Source organism: Bombina bombina, chromosome 3 (genome assembly GCF_027579735.1).
Source record: "Bombina bombina isolate aBomBom1 chromosome 3, aBomBom1.pri, whole genome shotgun sequence".
Classification (NCBI taxonomy): Eukaryota; Metazoa; Chordata; class Amphibia; order Anura; family Bombinatoridae; genus Bombina; species Bombina bombina.
Window position 1 is genome coordinate 903,597,144 of NC_069501.1, and position 19,609 is coordinate 903,616,752.

A 19,609-nucleotide genomic window follows, 5' to 3' on the forward strand; every position below is an offset into this window, starting at 1 on the left:
TCATTGACTATTGATTGATAAATTCTGCTCAGTAACTTTGAGAAAAGCAAAGGGACAAGATTATTTACTATCACCTAGATTACAAGTTTTGCGTTCGTGTTTTAACGCTGAAAAAATGGTCACTTCAGTGTTAAAACAGCACCGCAGCCATTACAAGTCTTGTTGGTATAGCTGTACCCTTAAAAAAACCTAACACTAACCCCTGAAGATCCACCTACAGTTTGAAGACTGGACATCCATCCTCAACGAAGCCAGGAGAAGTCTTCATCCAAGTGGCAAGAAGTCGTCAATGAAGCCGGGAGAAGTCTTCATCCAAGCCGGCAGAAGTGGTCCTCCAGATGGGCAGAAGTCTTCATCCAGACGGCATCTTCTATCTTCATCCTTCCGACACGGAGAGGGTCCATCTTCAAGACATCCGGCACGGAGCATCCTCTTCTTTCCACGGCTAACGACGAATGAAGGTTCCTTTAAATGACGCCATACAAGATGGCGTCCCTTGAATTCCGATTGGCTGATAGAATTCTAGGATGACATCATTTAAAGGAACCTTCATTCGTCGTTAGCCGTGGAAAGAAGAGGATGCTCCACATCGGATGTCTTGAAGATGGACCTTCTCCGCATTGGAAGGATGAAGATAGAAGATGCCATCTGGATGAAGACTTCTGCCCATCTAGAGGACCACATTATGCCAGCTTGGATAAAGACTTCTCCCGGCTAGGTTGAGGATGGATGTCCGGTCTTCAAAACTGTAAGTGGATCTTCGGGGTTAGGGTTAGGTTTTTTTAAGGGTTTATTGGGTGGGTTTTATTTTTAGATTAGGGTTTGGGCAGTTTAAAAAGAGCTAAATGCCCTTTTAAGGGCAATGCCCATCCAAATGCCCTTTTCAGGGCAATGTAGAGCTTAGGTTTATTTAGTTAGGATTTTATTTGGGGGGTTCGTTGTGTGGGTGGTGGGTTTTACTGTTGGGGGTTTGTTTGTAAAAAAAATTTACAGGTAAAAGAGCTGATTTCTTTGGGGCAATGCCCCGCAAAAGGCCCTTTTAAGGGCTATTGGTAGTTTAGTTTAGGCTAGAGTATTTTTTTTTGGGGGGGGGGGCTTTTTTTATTTTGATAGGGCTATTAGATTAGGTGTAATTAGTTTAAATATCTGATAATTTCTTTTTTTATTTTGTGTAATTTAGTTTTTTTTTTGTAATTTAGGTAATTGTATTCAATTTAGATAATTTATTTAATTGTAGTGTAAGGTTAGGTGTTAGTGTAAGACAGTTTAGTTTTTATTTTACAGGTAAATTTGTATTTATTTTAGCTAGGTAGCTAGTAAATATTTAATAACTATTTAGTAACTATTCTACCTAGTTAAAATAAATACAAACTTGCCTGTAAAATAAAAATAAACCCTAAGGTAGCTACAATGTAACTATTAGTTATATTATAGTAAGCTTAGAGTTTATTTTATAGGAAAGTATTTAGTTTTAAATAGGAATAATTTAGGTAATGATAGTAGGTTTTATTTAGATTTATTTTAATTATATTAAAGTTAGGGGGTGTTAGGTTTAGGGTTAGACTTAGGTTTAGGGGTTAATAAATTTAGTATAGTGGCGGCGACATTGGGGGCGGCAGATTAGGGGTTAATAAATGCAGGTAGGTGGCGGTGATGTTAGGGGCAGCAGATTAGTGGTTAATAATATTTAACTAGTGTTTGCGAGGCAGTAGTGCGGCGGTTTAGGGGTTAATATGTTTATTATAGTGGCAGCGATGTCCGGAGAGGCAGATTAGGGGTTAATAAGTATAATGTAGGTGTCTGCAATGTCGGTGGTAGCAAATTAGGGGTTAATAAGTGTAAGATTAGGGGTGTTTAGACTCGGAGTTCATGTTAGGGTGTTAGGTGTAAACGTAAATTTTGTTTCCCCCATAGGAATCAATGGGGCTGCGTTACGGAGCTTTACGCTGCTTTTTTGAAGATGTTAGACTTTTTCTCAGCCGGCTCTCCCCATTGATGTCTATGGGGAATTTGTGCATGAGCACGTAAAACCAGCTCACCGCGGCTTTCAACAGTGCTGGTATTGGAGTGTGGTACGGAGCTCAATTTTGCTATACGCTTACTTCTTGCCTGATAAAGCAGGATTTTTGAAAACCTGTAATACCAGCGCTATAGGTAAGTGAGCGGTGTCCCCTTCATGAGACCAAACAAAGTGACCAAAAAGAAGTGTTTAAATAGCCAGTGATCCCAGCTATTAAACGCTGCTTTTTATTCACTTTGTTTGGTCTGATGAAGGGATCAGTTGGCTCTCCGAAATGTCACTGTACACAATAAACTATTGTTTTTTTGAAAGTCCAGCGAGTGCGGATCTATTACTTGGAATTGGATATTGCTGTTCCTGACACCCTGGCTCGTATCTTAAGAGGTGTGAGTGCGAATCCCTATGAACTTTCATATATATATATATATATATATATATATATATATATATATATATATATATATATATATATATTTGTGTATATATATATATGTATATATATATATATATATATATACTGTATATATATGTGTTTATATATGTATATACTTACATATATCAATCAAGAAAAGAAGACTCCTGTTCGGGTATATAAAACTTGACATTTAATAGAAAACTTAAAAAATTGACGACAGCCAACAAAAATACAAGCGGTGAGATGTGCAGCACAGCAGGCTTACGCGTTTCGGCGTTCAGCCGTATTCATAGCCAACATACTTATATATACACACATATAAAAACTTATATATACACTTTGGAGCACTTTCCAGTCAAATACTTTAAAAGTTGAAAAATTATTTTTAATAAATTTTAATATTTAATAATGTGTTCTAATGTGTTTTTACTGTAAATATTTAACAGTCCAATGTTCTTCAATTATAAGAAAATGTTCTTTGTATTTTTAAATATATATTTCTAGACAAATCTGTATATATCTATACCTGGATATATTCATATAGATATGCTGGTATTATATATATATATGTAAAACAAGAAGAAACACCAGCGCTCTAGATGGAACACAGAGAGAAAGTATATGGAACTGGAAGCTGAATATAGTTCCAAGGGGTATGTGTCTCTCTGAATACAACCCCAACAGAAGTGTATAATCACTTTGATTCTGGTGTTTTGATATTAAATGACCTAGACAAGATGTTGGATAAAATATAGAAGGGTATGAGAAACTTAAAGTGATACCAAAAACAAATTGTTAATGTATGTAAACACTTCTGTGCAGTTGGTGTGAAAAATCAAAAATTTCAATTAGGATGACACTGATCACAACAACAAAATATATCATTATGCAAATACGTTATAGTGCAGCAAGAAGTAGAGATGATCAGTGTACCCCTAACACTGTGATGAATAACAATAAAAGAGAACGAAAATCTTAAAACTTCTGCGCAAGTTCAAAATGTTTAAATCTGTGCTGTAAAGGTTGTATATATAGTCGACTTAAACCATATGTATTTAAAATAAATGAATATATGGTATATGTTCTTAGTTCAAGTGTAACACATCCAAATCAGGAAAGAGTATAGGTGTCCTCTTACCGGAAATTACCCCAATCATATGAGGTAATGTATAGTCATGTAGTTAGAGATGTAGGTCTGTAGTCTGCCACTGTGGGTGCCTGTTCTTTCCGTGCAGCCTTGTGTATGGTAGTCCTGTGTCTGGAACTTCCTTAATCTTGTGCTTGGAAAACTCTTGGCAATATGGTAGTTTTCGTCCCGGGGTCTTTCCCAGATGTCTCAAGGGAAGGAGTGGAAAGAAGAAAACAAAGCAAACATAGCGTAATCCAGTAAAAAAAGATCATAAATTTATTTACAATAAGATAATAGGAATCGCACTCACATGCAATAACCTCAATCAAGTATGAGGTAAGTATAGGCACATATATTCATAGGAGTACACAGGCAGGTGATGCTTCAGATATCTTGACTTAGATGGAATACTTCTTATAATAAGGTAAGTACAATCTTATAGTCTTATACAGCCCCTGTATCAGAATATAGGTGGTGGGTCAGGGGGTGAATATCATGAAAGGCTGTCTTCCCAACTCCTAGGCATGGAAGGTGAGCCCGGTATAAAAATGGACAATATGGTATACTGTCCAATAATAGCTGATTATAAACCTGGATACTGGGAGCGCTCTCGACCATCTGCAGCAGGTCAGAGAATAATCCAGGTAATAAATTCTCAGCTAGGTGGTGGCGGATCTAACACCGCTAATTAGTTTACCCTGGGAACAGGAGCTGCAAATAACGCCGGTTCACACTGGGGATACAAGTGAGGAAACAGTACTGCCACACCTGGAGAGCCTTACGCGCTTCGAAGTGTCATCTACTTCTTCGTCAGAGGCAATGTGGAGTACTGTGTAACCGGCATATTTTTAAAAGCGTTTTCTGGTGCCCACCAGGCCTCTTCCTCTTCTTCCTCTATGGGTCCCAGAAAACGTATACGAGACAACAAGAACTCCAAGAAAAAGGGGGAAACAGGAGATCAATTATTGAAAATATTCAGTCTCTCCTCCACTTCTTTTACTGAGGCCCAAATGGAAGTTCTCTCCAAAGGTTTGAGCTTTGCCCCTACCCGAGGGCCAAACCCCTTCAACTTATTTATAGATTTAAACAAATTTATATGCAAACTGACGCTTTGTAGGCACTATGAAAAAACCAAGCAAAAACAAAAAGAAACGGTCCAACCGGTAGAGAAATTATCCAAACCGGATCAGGAAACATTAAATATCTTAGAGGACCTCTATCTAGAAAGCGAATACCACATGGGGGACGTATATTTAGAAAATAGAACAAACTCCAATCTAAAACCTGCTTCTATTTTTTATCCAGCGCAATCAAAAGGGAGCTTCATCCCCACATTCTATAATCTAGTTTCGATAGAACTAGAAAATCTATGCATCAATTTTAAGATTAAACAAGACAATCTGTGTAAAAGAGAAAAAGAGGCTTTGAAACAGATTATGGACATGGACAACATTATCCTAAGAGAGGCAGACAAGGGAGGAGGCCTGGTAATCCAGAATAAAGTGGATTACATCACAGAAGCATACAGGCTTCTTAATGATCCCTTAACTTACATAAAACTAAGAGGAGACCCAACTACCACCTTCCAAACAGCATATGAGTCCCTTATAGATACAGTGAATTTTAACAAAATACTGAATAAACAAGAACTAGAATATTTGACCCATTCACATCCAAGAAAGGCTATATTTTACCATCTACCAAAGATACACAAGGACCAACAAAACCCACCGGGACGTCCAATTGTATCCGGCATCGACTCACTTACAGCCAGACTATCGGAGTACGTAGACTTTTTTAAAAAAACTTTGGTACCACTATTACCCTCATATATCAGGGATTCCACAGACCTGATTACCAAAGTCAGTCAGGTACAATGGAAGGACACCTACAAATGGATGACACTAGATGTGTCATCCTTATATACATGTATCCCACATGACCTGGGAATACAGACCTTATCCCAAGTCATAAAAAGGACACATCTTTCAGATAATCACCAAGCATTCTTACTAGACAGTATCAGGTTTGTGCTAGAAAAGAACTACTTTATTTTTATTTTACCTCAAAAGTATCCCCTATATGCATTGAATTTTTGGACTTAATACTCTTCCATGAAAGTGAAACCATTATGGCAAAACTCTTCACAAAAGATACATATTGCAATGGATACCTGAGAACTGATAGTGCCCATTACAGATAATGGATCAATAATATACCATATGGTCAGTTCCAACGGGTTAGGAGAAACTGCACAAAAATCAGCGACTATAATAAGGAATCAGAAATTCTAAAACAAAAATTTTTGCAGAAGAAATACCCAAAACAACTAGTGGGAAATTCTCAGAAAAAAAGTTAGAGATCTAGATAGAAATGCTCTTCTAAAAGGAAAAAACGAAAAAGCCACACATAAGATTCCTAGTACTACAATGATCACCACCTACAATGAGGCAGCACCTGAGATCAAAAAAATTCTTAAGAAATACTGGCCTATTCTCCAACAGGATTCCCTATTAAAAAACTCAATAGGGGTTACTCCCAGAATTATCTTCAGAAAAAAACAAAATTTCAAGCAACTGCTAGCTCCAAGCCAAATCAAAAATAACACGAGAGATAACTGGCTAACGGACAAAATCAAAGGTTTTTTAAATGTAACAGGCTCAATTGCAAAGCCTGTGAGCATGCATATGACCCCAAAAAAACCAACTAAAATAATACAATTCAAAACCTTTGCCGACAAAAATTGCACTGTGAATAAATTAACTAATTGCAAGACCACTTACGTTGTATACCTCTTGGAATGCCCTTGTGGTCTTCAATACATAGGGCGTACCAAGAGGTCATATAAAACCAGACTGCTCAAACATTTAAACAATATAGAATATGGCTATAAAGACCATAGCCTCTCCAGACACTTCAAATGGACCCATCATCAGGATCCCAGCCTTTTAAAAGGCACAATTCTGGAACATGTTGTGATCCCACCAAGAGGAGGAGATAGATTCCGGAGACTCAGACAGCATGAGTCATACTGGATCTACTACATGGGAACAATGGCACCAATGGGCCTGAATGAAGAGATTGACTTTGTGGCCTTCTTGTGATAAACTATACACTCATAAGTTTCATGAAAACTCAATCACAGAGAACCTCCAGCACAAGCCCTTGCAAGCCACTAGCTTGTTGCTAGAATACTATACTATATACAAAAATAAATATTCTCATGAATAATTCACATCATACACATTAAAAACAGTTCTAGATAGTACCAAATATGACACATCAATATTTACTCTCCTTTCTTCTCGCATCTAGAACAATTTCTCTTTTAAGAGAGTCTACTTGTCTACATAATTTATCTAGGTTTTTTTTCTCCATTTGGAGTTTTGTTGTAGAAGCATTCATATACATGGGCCCAAATGTGTACTGTACCTCCTTTTTTATCTTTATTTACATTTCACTCTAATTTGTGTAGTGGCTCACACAAGGAAAGCTAGTAGTTTGCTATACCTGACTTTAGAATAAACCACTTTCTAAAGCATTATTAGGACCTAGGACTGTTGCAAATAGTGTTTTTTTAAGATTCACTTACAGGAATATGTTAGACTTGCCCTAATATAGGCTCTACGTAATAACAACTAGTTATGTCTTTCAGGCACCCTCTATTTTGTTGAGAGAATTTCTCAAGCATCCTTGGGTCTATCCCCCCAGTGTTATTTTTTGAACACGACTAAGTCTTTTTCAATTTTTAATTTGCATTCATTGATTTACAATTGTCTAACGCTTTTAAGGCTTCTAACGGCAATGACTGTAGAGACAGTTCCTGTGAGGACACACGAACATTCACACAGGTCTGCAGTTTACAGTGTGTAACGTATTAACATCGTAACCACACCTCTTACCCAGGTTGTCATCAGCAACGGATTCGCAATAGTTTACATTAGCGAGTGTTGACAATCCATGCTTAAAGTCATACGTAACTACCGTTGCTACTAGCAACGGAGACGCAGTTCTTCCCATTGGCAACCCTAGACATACAGCGCATGATGTCACACGTACACGTGAGGAAACACGCCCACCTGGACCGCTTTTAAAAATATGCCGGTTACACATTACTCCACATTGCCTCTGATGAAGAAGTAGATGACACTTCGAAACGCGTAAGGCTCTCCAGGTGTGGCAGTACTGTTTCCTCACTTGTATCCCCAGTGTGAACCGGCGTTATTTGCAGCTCCTGTTCCCAGGGTAAACTAATTAGCGGTGTTAGATCCGCCACCACCTAGCTGAGAACTTATTACCTGGATTATTCTCTGACCTGCTGCAGACGGTCGAGAGCGCTCCCAGTATCCAGGTTTATAATCAGCTATTATTGGACAGTATACCATATTGTCCATTTTTATACCGGGCTCACTTTCCATGCCTAGGAGTTGGGAAGACATCCTTTCATGATATTCACCCCCTGACCCACCACCTATATTCTGATACAGGGGCTGTATAAGACTATAAGATTGTACTTACCTTATTATAACAAGTATTCCATCTAAGTCAAGATATCTGAAGCATCACCTGCCTGTGTACTCCTATGAATATATGTGCCTATACTTACCTCATACTTGATTGAGGTTATTGCATGTGAGTGCGATTCCTATTATCTTATTGTAAATAAATGTATGATCTTTTTTTACTGGATTACTCTATGTTTGCTTTGTTTTCTTCTTTCCACTCCTTCCCTTGAGACATCTGGGAAAGACCCCGGGACGAAAACAACCATATTGCCAAGAGTTTTCCAAGCACAAGATTAAGGAAGTTCCAGACACAGGACTACCATACACAAGGCTGCACGGAAAGAACAGGCACCCACAGCGGCAGACTACAGACCTACATCTCTAACTACATGACTATACATTACCTCATATGATTGGGGTAATTTCCGGTAAGAGGACACCTATACTCTTTCCTGATTTGGATGTGTTTCACATGAACTAAGAACATATACCATATATTCATTTATTTTAAATACATATGGTTTAAGACTATATATACAACCTTTACAGCACAGATTTAAACATTTTGAAGTTGCGCAGAAGTTTTAAGATTTTCGTTCTCTTTTATTGATATATATATATATATATATATAGTATATATATATATATATATATATATATATACTCAAAGACACAAAAATTCATATATATATATATATATATATATATATATATATATCTGTATGTATTTAGTCTCCCTATGGGAAAAAGGGGCAACCAGACGTGAACTCCTTGATCAGTGTGCTTAGAAGAATACGGCTTCACCTCACTGACGAGGCCCAATGAAGGCTGAAACGATCGTCTGGGGTTGCTATGTTCCTTGTTCAGAGAGGAATTGCCTGGTATTTCAGCGCTGGACTGACCGTAATAGGCGGGATCAGACTGATACACTACAGGAAAGTTCTACTCTGTGAAAAGCATTACTGGGCTAAAAAGCTGCACCTGGGTGGTAAATCGCCATAGAACAGGCTAACAATGGTATTGAGCCAGTTGTTCATTCCTGTGAGTGCACTTCTCTCTGTATGTAAATATATAGATATATATCCTATACTATAAAAGGCCAAGTGTGTTTGTCCGAAGCTGTCATGCGCAGAAGAGACAGCACGAGGACAAACACACCTAGCCTTAGAGTCCCTACCTGATCTGCGGTGCGGGCAGAAGTAAGGGTGTGACCTGGCATGGCCGATGTGAAGGGGCGTGGCTGGGCATGAAGGGTGCATGACTGGGCTTGAAGGGGGCGTTGCCGGTCACGGTCGTGCACGTGAGATAGAGGGGAGAGAGATAGAAAGAGGGGGGAGAGAACAAAAGAGATGGGAAAGAGCGGGGGGAGAGAGAGAGGGGGAGAGAGAGAGAGAGAGAGAGGGGGGGGAGAGAGAGGGGGGAGAGAGAAGGGGGAGAGAGGGGGAGGAGAGAGGGGGGGAGAGAGAGATGGGGGAGATGGAGAGAGGGGGAGAGAGAGAGAGAGAGAGAGAGAGAGAGAGAGAGAGAGAGGGGGGAGAGAGAGAGGGGGGAGAGAGAGAGGGGGGAGAGAGAGAGGGGGGTGAGAGAGAGAGAGGGGAGAGAGAGGGGGGGAGAGAGAGAGGGAGAGAGAGAGAGAGAGAGAGAGAGAGAGAGAGAGAGAGAGGGGAGAGAGAGCAAAAGAGAGGGGGGAGAGAGATAGCTCAAAAGAGAGGGGTAGAGGGCGCAAAAGAGAGGGGGAGAGAGAGTGCAAAAGAGAGGGGGGGAGAGAGAGAGCAAAAGAGAGGGGGAGGGAGAGAGCGCAAGGGGTGGGACTGCTGTACTGCAAAAAATGGCCCGTGTGAATGGGCTTTAGGACTAGTATACAGGGAGTGCAGAATTATTAGGCAAATTAGTATTTTGACCACATCATCCTCTTTATGCATGTTGTCTTACTCCAAGCTGTATAGGCTCAAAAGCCTACTACCAATTAAGCATATTAGGTGATGTGCATCTCTGTAATGAGAAGGGGTGTGGTCTAATGACATCAACACCCTATATCAGGTGTGCATAATTATTAGGCAACTTCCTTTCCTTTGGCAAAATGGGTCAAAAGAAGGACTTGACAGGCTCAGAAAAGTCAAAAATAGTTAGATATCTTGCAGAGGGATGCAAAGCTTCTGAAGCGTGATCATCGAACAATCAAGCGTTTCATTCAAAATAGTCAACAGGGTCGCAAGAAGCGTGTGGAAAAACCAAGGCGCAAAATAACTAACCATGAACTGAGAAAAGTCAAGCGTGCAGCTGCCAAGATGCCACTTGCCACCAGTTTGGCCATATTTCAGAGCTGCAACATCACTGGAGTGCCCAAAAGCACAAGGTGTGCAATACTCAGAGACATGGCCAAGGTAAGAAAGGCTGAAAGATGACCACCACTGAACAAGACACACAAGCTGAAACGTAAAGACTGGGCCAAGAAATATCTCAAGACTGATTTTTCTAAGGTTTTATGGACTGATGAAATGAGAGTGAATCTTGATGGGCCAGATGGATGGGCCCGTGGCTGGATTGGTAAAGGGCAGAGAGCTCCAGTCCGACTCAGACGCCAGCAAGGTGGAGGTGGAGTACTGGTTTGGGCTGGTATCATCAAAGATGAGCTTGTGGGGCCTTTTCGGGTTGAGGATGGAGTCAAGCTCAACTCCCAGTCCTACTGACAGTTTCTGGAAGACACCTTCTTCAAGCAGTGGTACAAGTCTGCATCCTTCAAGAAAAACATGATTTTCATGCAGGAAAATGCTCCATCACACGTGTCCAAGTACTCCACAGCGTGGCTGGCAAGAAAGGGTATAAAAGAAGAAAATCTAATGACATGGCCTCCTTGTTCACCTGATCTGAACCCCATTGAGAACCTGTGGTCCATCATCAAATGTGAGATTTACAAGGAGGGAAAACAGTACACCTCTTTGAACAGTGTCTGGGAGGCTGTGGTTGCTGCTGCACGCAATGTTGATGGTGAACAGATCAAAACACTGACAGAATCCATGGATGGCAGGCTTTTGAGTATCCTTGCAAAGAAAGGTGGCTATATTGGTCACTGATTTGTTTTTGTTTTGTTTTTGAATGTAAGAAATGTATATTTGTGAATGTTGAGATGTTATATTGGTTTCACTGGTAAAAATAAATAATTGAAATGGGTATATATTTGTTTTTTGTTAAGTTGCCTAATAATTATGCACAGTAATAGTCACCTGCACACACAGATATCCCCCTAAAATAGCTATAACTAAAAACAAACTAAAAACTACTTCCAAAACTATTCAGCTTTGATATTAATGAGTTTTTTGGGTTCATTGAGAACAGTGTTTGTTTGTACTGTGTTTGTTTGTGTTTGTTTGTACTGTATTGGGGATTTGTGGGGTATCAATACTGTGGGGCAAATTTATCAAGCTCCGAACGGAGCTTGTGGGCCCGTGTTACAGGCGAGTCTTCAGACTCGCCAGAAACACCAGTTATGAAGCAGCGGTCAGGAATCGCCGGAAATCAACCCGATCGAGTACGATCGGATTGATTGACAACTCGCTGCTGGCGGCCGATTGAGCTGCTGGTGCAATGTTAAATGCGGAGAGTGTATTGCTCTCCACATTCAGCAAGATCTTGCGGACCTGATCCACACTGTCAGATCAGGTCCGCAAGACCTTTAATAAATAGGCCCCAATAAATTGAGTCAGGTAAAGCACTATTAGAGAGAAAAGGTTACAAGTCACACTGATAGTGGGGATCATGCCTTACCTTTGGGCAGGGTGAGAGAGGCACCTGCCCAGGACCCTGTTCTTTGGGGGCCCAAACACTTTCAAGTGTGAGGGCATGAGAAAGTGCAATAAATATCCTGTATTTAGTTTATGAAGATGTTTTCATGGTATCAGGAGGTGTAATATAAACGGCTATCACATAGATTTAGAGTTTTGCGTTAGAAGGGGTGCGTTAGCTACACGTGTTTTTTTCCCCCCGCACCTTTTAAACAACGCTGGTATTTAGAGTTCTCTGAAGGGCTGCGTTAGGCTCCAAAAAGGGAGCGTAGAGCATAATTTACCGCCACTGCAACTCTAAATACCAGCGTTGCTTACGGACGCAGCCAGCTTCAAAAACGTGCTTGTGCATGATATCCCCAAAGGAAACAATGGGGCAGTTTGAGCTGAAAAAAAACCTAACACCTGCAAAAAAGCAGCGTTCAGCTCCGAACGCAGCCCCATTGTTTCCTATGGGGAAACACTTCCTAAGTCTGCACCTAACACCCTAACATGAACCCCGAGACTAAACACCCCTAACCTTACACTTATTAACCCCTAATCTGCCGCCCCCGCTATCGCTGACCCCTGCATATTATTATTAACCCCTAATCTGCCGCTCCGTACACTGCCGCAACCTACATTATAGCTATGTACCACTAATCTGCTGCCCCTAACATTGCCGACCCCTATATTATATTTATTAACCCCTAAACTGCCCCCCCTAACGTCACCGCTACCTAACTACAATTATTAACCCCTAATCTGTCGACCGGACCTCGCAGCTACTCTAATAAATGTATTAACCCCTAAAGCTAAGTCTAACCCTAACACTAACACCCCCCTAAGTTAAATTTAATTTAAATCTAGTGAAATTAAATAAATGAATCCTATTTAAAGCTAAATACTTACCTGTAAAATAAACCACTTTTGGACGGATCAGTGATACCCGGCGTGTTGAAGATAAGGTAGGGAGATCTTCAGGGGCTTAGTGTTATGTTTTTTAAGGGGTGTTTGGGTTAGATTAGGGGTATGTGGGTGGTGGGTTGTAATGTTGGGGGGGAATTGTATGTTTTTTTTAAATGCAAAAGAGCTGTTTTCTTTGGGGCATGCCCCGCAAAAGGCCCTTTTAAGGGCTGGTAAGGTAAAAGAGCTGTTAACTTTTTATTTTAGAATAGGGTAGGGCATTTTTTTATTTTGGGGGCTTTGTTATTTTTTTAGGGGGCTTAGAGTAGGTGTAATTCGTTTAAAATTCTTGTAATCTTTTTTTATTTTTTGCAATTTAGTGTTTTGTTTTTTTTAATTAATTTATTGATAGTGTAGTGTTAGGTTTAATTGCAACTTAGGTTAGGATTTATTTTCCAGGTAATTTTGTACTTATTTTAACTAGGTAGCTATTAAATAGTTAATAACTATTTAATAGCTATTGTACCGAGTTAAAATAAATACAAAGTTGCCTGTAAAATAAAAATAAATCCTAAAATAGCTACAATATAATTATTCGTTATATTGTAGCTATATTAGGGTTTATTTTACATGTAAGTATTTAGCTTTAAATAGAGTTAATTTACTTAGTTAGATTTAAATTATATTTAACTTAGGGGGTGTTAGTGTTAGGGTTAGACTTTAAATCTATCTTTAAAGGATAAAAACTTCATTATTATGTCTCTGGGAGAGGCTCTGTTTGGCGGTTTAGGGCGCAAGACCCTGTGAGCACTCTCTATTTGAACCTCTGGTGCAGTGTCACTATTCTTAAGAAATCGGACAAACTCCTGGATGTAGCTCTGTAGGGCAGGAGGATCAATCGATTCTGGAATACCCCTCAATCTAAGATTATTTCTCCTGCTCCTATTTTCCAGATCTTCAATGCGGTCCATAAGTGTTTGAGCTGTCCCCTCTTGGGCCTGCAGAAAACTGGTCTGGAGTTGTAGATCCGAGCTGAGAGTTTCCTGTCTTTCCTCTATTTGGGTGACATGCTGATCAATCACTACTATGCCCCTTTTCAATTTCCCAAACATGGTTTTAAAGTCTTGCATGGCTTCTTTTCTGTCTTCCTTGGAGGATAGATGTCTAATGTCCTCTTTTGTTAGATAATTTTGAGTTAGGACCTGGGGCTCAGGATAGGGCATTTGGGCGTGATTGTTTGTATGCTTGGCTCATGTGCGGACCCGCTGGGAGGCAGTGCTGGGTCTGCATGAATCAAAAATTTCTCCATGACTGAGGAGTGAGCACCTTTGGGTGGCCTGGCATTTCTTTTACTAGACATAACAAGGAGTTAAGCCCTCACTGGGCGATATATCTCCCCTATAAACCTGTAGGTTATTCCCGTAATCCAGAGGAAGCCTGTCACCGGTCTTTATGTTTTTCTGGGGCAATCCCCTTGCTATGATTTGGATGGTAAGGTACAAAAAGATCAGCAGGCAGTCCACAGTATGTTAGTACTCTCTCTTGGCAAGCCTATGTAGGCCCCAGCTCACCGTGCACCATTATATCTACGGCTCCCTCTGCAAACAGATCCAACCGAGGCAATTCACGCTTTCTCACGGCAGGGCCCAGCTACTATATGCTTTTGTATGTTTTAATTAAACTTCATACACGCTGCATATTCGTACAGGCTATACTTCAATATCTGCACACTCCATTCACCCGTTATATCTCACAAGAGGCCCCGCACTGCTTGGTGCTACTAATACCATCAGTGTCTCCCTTTGGCTTCCACCTCTGTATATGCTGCTGGATTAGAATTATGTAAGGTATTTGCAGGGTGTGATTTCTACTTGAATTTGACTGAATAGGAACCCCTTATGTGCTGAGCTGAGCCGCTTCCAGACCTGTTCCAGCCACCAGGGTGTAGCCTGCTTCAATCCTGTGTGGCTAGGTGTTTATGTTGGCCTGATAGTCTATTTGACATCCGTGGTGTTTATTCCCGCTAGAGTGTCTTAACGGCATGTGAGGAGCATACCAGGTATTGTCTATGAATCAGAATGTACAACGGCTCAGACTCTCCACTACGATCTGCTCCTTAGGATGTCATGAAGTGCGGCGGTCTCTCCGTGCACACCACTATGTGCAATCTGTAGCGTCCGGTGTATGGCCGATACTAACGAAGTAAGTTATGCTGCATGCGAGTTATGTCCTCAAGCGTTCAGGTTGTGTACCTTAGAGGGGATCTGTGTGATCTAAATGCACTGATTTTAAGCAAAAAGCATCAGGGGCCACAGAGCATTATTAAATTGCGGCCATCTCTATTCGTGGCTAGGCTCCGTCCCCTTGATAGTTAAGATATTTTTATGTTAGAATGAAATCCAAAACACTTTGGTGGAGAGCTAACAAAGATAAATATCCCACATTGGCAGAATTGGCTTATGTATCTCAAGCACCTCAGCACCATCTGAGCTCCTCTTCAATGCTGCAGGCAACATAGCTTGCAAAAGGAGAGCCAGCCTCAGCCAGGAGCATGTGGACATGGTGACATTTTTGCATTTCAATGAAAAGAGTGAATACCAGATGATCAATTTTCCTTCAGTGGATAGCATATTACCAGTCTCATATTGTAGCATTACCTCTTTTTTCATGCTTAGTGAGGTAAGGTTGTTATGTGACTATTTCTTATATTGTGCCCTTAAAGGGACATTGTACACTAGATTTTTCAATGTATATTTTTGTTTATTTTTAAATAACATTGTGCTGATTTTCAGATTCCTAACCAAACCAAAACGTTTTAGATTTATACTGATGTCTACAGACTCATGGTTATGTAATGGGTCGTTGCATATGCAGGGGAGGGGGGATAGGGGGAGTGTCTGCTCTGCTTGCTTTCCCAACCCCTTTCATTTGGTGTCCCAGTCTAACCTCATCAACAGTGCTAAACTGGGAGCTTCTGAGTAAGTTTTTAAAAGGTTTGATACTGGCTTTTTATATCAGTATCTGAGCATTTTCTTCTTTATAATAGCATCTATATACAGTCCCTTCAATGTAGACATGGTGTTTTCAAAGAAATTATTGTATGTTCACTAATAATTTAGTTTAGAAAATCCACTGTTATTAATGTTTTATAAAAAACCCAAAATCTCACAACCAACAGTTCCTCTTAAAAAAGATCATTGTGGTTTTCATAATAAAAATATACTGTTGATTTATAGTAAGTTTGAACTTTTTGTTTGCTGTACAAAATATGCCAAGTTCTTCTTCTCTCTAATCTCAACTTTTTTCATTTTTAACAATAATGATAATCACATATCAGCTCTTACATATTTATTAGAATAATCTTTCAAAGATTAGGTTCCTTTTTTGTATTGTTTCAGTTTATTTTCTTTATTGACTGTGGGCTTTAAATTTAATTTAACGATGTACCATAGCTACTTATGATATAAAAGCGTAGCAAAAGAACGATTATTGTGTAAACATATATGATCTCATGTAAAAAATAGAGACACATAAAAATGAAATTGATGACAAGATAATATTATCAGTAATCTTTACATCAAAAAACTGCTAGACTCAAGTGGATCATTCAGCAACCATTTAGTAAGTAGAATTACTTCCTGAAACAGCACATTACTCTTTCCAAGTGGAAAATGCAGTCATGTCAGATTTAATTCATTGATATTCAGCACCACTGAAAGTATTAGTTATTTCAAACCATAAACTATTAACAATATTTGACTGATAATGCTGTAACTCTCCGAGAGCTTTTAGAGCATGCTGGGATATGCCAAACATATGCCAACTAAAAAGCTCTACCTGTGTCAGTCTTTTCTGCATTTAAAGGGATGTTGAAATCTACAAATGTCAATTGTGCGTATGAAAGAGCTCCATTTAAACATGTTAAAATTATTATTTGCATAAAAAAAGGTTAAGTTATAGCTGTTTGTTTCAATGTTGAAGCTAACAGGAAGTTCCTGTCTTTGTACAACTGGTCCTTAAGGAGTAATTGCTCTGTGGCTGATATGCAGAACTCAGACTACTTTATTAGTTTTCAATAAACCACATCACAAGCAAAGAAAATCACTCTTGTGTACCTTTAAATTACAGCTATTTAAGCCATTTTTAATTTGTTGCATCTAGTAGACAATATTTTAAAATATAAGTTGTTTTTTTTGTAAAACTGATATTCCTATACTTGGAAATGAACATTTGTTTTTCATGTTTGTTAGTTGTGTGACTGTCCATCATTAAAGCAATGAGAGATCTGCAACCGACCAATTAGTCTTAAAGCACCACTAATTACAGAAGAATTGAATAATTGACAAATGCACAATACAAATGCAATGCAATAGCACTACTTTGAACTTGAAATGAACAGTATAATATTTTCTGGCAATTTTAAAAAGTTAAATCAAATTTCTCTAACCCTGCATCATATGACAGCCATCAGCCAATTACATTTGAATCATGAAACTTTAATTTTCACTTTAGTGTCTCTTTAAAGGAATAGGCTAGTCAAAATTAAAATTTTATGATTCAGATAGAGCAGGCAATTTTAAGCAACTTTCTAGTTTACTCCTATTATCAATTTTTCTTCATTCTCTTGTTATCTTTATTTGAAAAAGCAAGAATGTAAGCATAGGAACTGGCCCATTTTTGTTTCAGCACCTGGGTAGCACTTTCTAATTGGTGTATATATGTAGCCACAAATCATCAAGCTCTACCCAGGTGTGAACCAAAAATGGGCCGGCTCCTAAGCTTACATTCCAATAAAGATACCAAGAGAACAAAGAAAAAATTGATAATATGAGTAAATTAGAAAGTTTCCTAAAATTGCATGCTCTATCTGAATCATAAAAGTTTAATTTTGACTAGACTATCCCTTTAAGTACCAGTAGTACACAGACCTGTTAGATTCAAGATTAAAATAAATAGCTTAAAGGGACACTGAACCAAAATTTTTTCTTTTGTGATTCAGATAGAGCATGTAATTTTAAGCAACTTTCTAATTTACTCCTATTATCAATTTGTCTTTGTTCTCTTGCTATTTTTATTTGAAAAAGAAGGCATCTAAGATTTTTTTTTGGTTCAGACCTCTGGACAGCAATTTTTTATTGGTGGATGAATTTATCCACCAATCAGCAAGGACAACCCAGGTTGTTCTCCAAAAATGGGCCGGCATCTAAACTTGCATTCTTGTATATCAAATAAAGATACAAAGAGAATGAAGAAAATTTGATAATAGGAGTAAATTAGAAAGTTGCTTAAAATGTCATGCTCTATATGAATCACAAAAGAAAAAAATTAGGTTCAGTGTCCCTTTATGCATGACATGCAAGGTTGTCTCAAAATACAAGACAACATTTGTAAAAGAAAATAGAAAGTTATTCTGCCTAAAACCAGAATTGATTATAAATTAAACTGCACTAACATCTTGAAATTTTATTTATATTTAATTAAAACATAATGCCAAGTCACTAGACAAGAAACTGCTTGCCACTCAACTCCATTATTTTCTATAAGAAAGCAACTTATACCTTGTTGGAATCTTGCTCCTTTTCTTTTGAGTTCTATGGGGACTAATATAACTAATCTGCCGCTACCGACATCGCCACCACTAATAAAAGTTATTAACCCCTATTCCACCGCTCTGTGACATCGCTGCCACTATAATAAAGCTATTAACCCCTATTCCACCGCTCTTCGACATCACCGCCACTGTAATACAATTATTAATCCCAAATCTGCTGCCCCCGACATCGCCACCACTAATAAAAGCTATTAAGCCCTATTCCGCCACTCCCTGACATTGTCGCCACTAATAAAAGTTATTAACCCCTAAACCTCTGACCTCCCACATCTTTGCCACTAAATAAACCTATTAACCCCTAAGCCGCCAGCCCCACATCACAAAAAACTAAATTAAACTATTAACCCCTAAACCTAAAAAACCCCTAACTTTAAATTAAAATTACAATATCCATATCTTAAAATAAATAAAAACTAACCTGTAAAATTAAACAAAACTAAGTTTAAACTAACAATTAACCTAACATAACTATTATACTAAAATAAAAATAACTACCAATTAAATAAACTAAATTAAATTAAAAAAAACTAACACTACTAAAAAAATGTAAGTCTAAAATTACAAAAAATAAAAAATACTAAATTACAAAAAATAACAAACACTAAATTACGAAAAATAACAAATGAAATTCTCAAAAATGAAAACAATTGCACCTAATCTAATAGCCCTATAATAGCCCTATAAAAATAAATAAGCCCCCCAAAATAAAAACACCTGCTAGCCTACAATAAACTACAATATAGTCCTTAAAAGAAAAATACACAAAGACCCCCCAACAGTAAAGCCCACCACCCAACCAACCCCCCAAAATAAAAAAACCTAACTCTAACAAAAACCTAAGCTACCCATTGCCCTGAAAAGGGCATTTGTATGGGCATTGCCCTTAAAAGGACATTCGGCTCTTTTTCATTGCCCTGAAAAGGGCATTTAGCTCTTTTACCTAAAGCCCAAAGCCTAATCTTGAAAAAAAAAACACCCAAAAAAAGTTTAAAAAAACCTCACACTAACCCCAGACGATCCACAGTTTCTGAAGTCCGGACATCCAGGCGAGAAGTATTTATCCAGGCGACAAGGTCTTCATCCATCCAGCTATTCGAATCAGCCAATAGAATTTCAGTAGCTCTCATCCTATTGGCTGATTTGAACAGCCAATAGGATTTCAGTAGCTCTCATCCAATTGGCTGATTTGAATTTCAAAAATCAAATCAGCCAATAGGAATGCAAGGGACGCCATTTTGAAAAGGCTCCCTTGCATTGAAAAT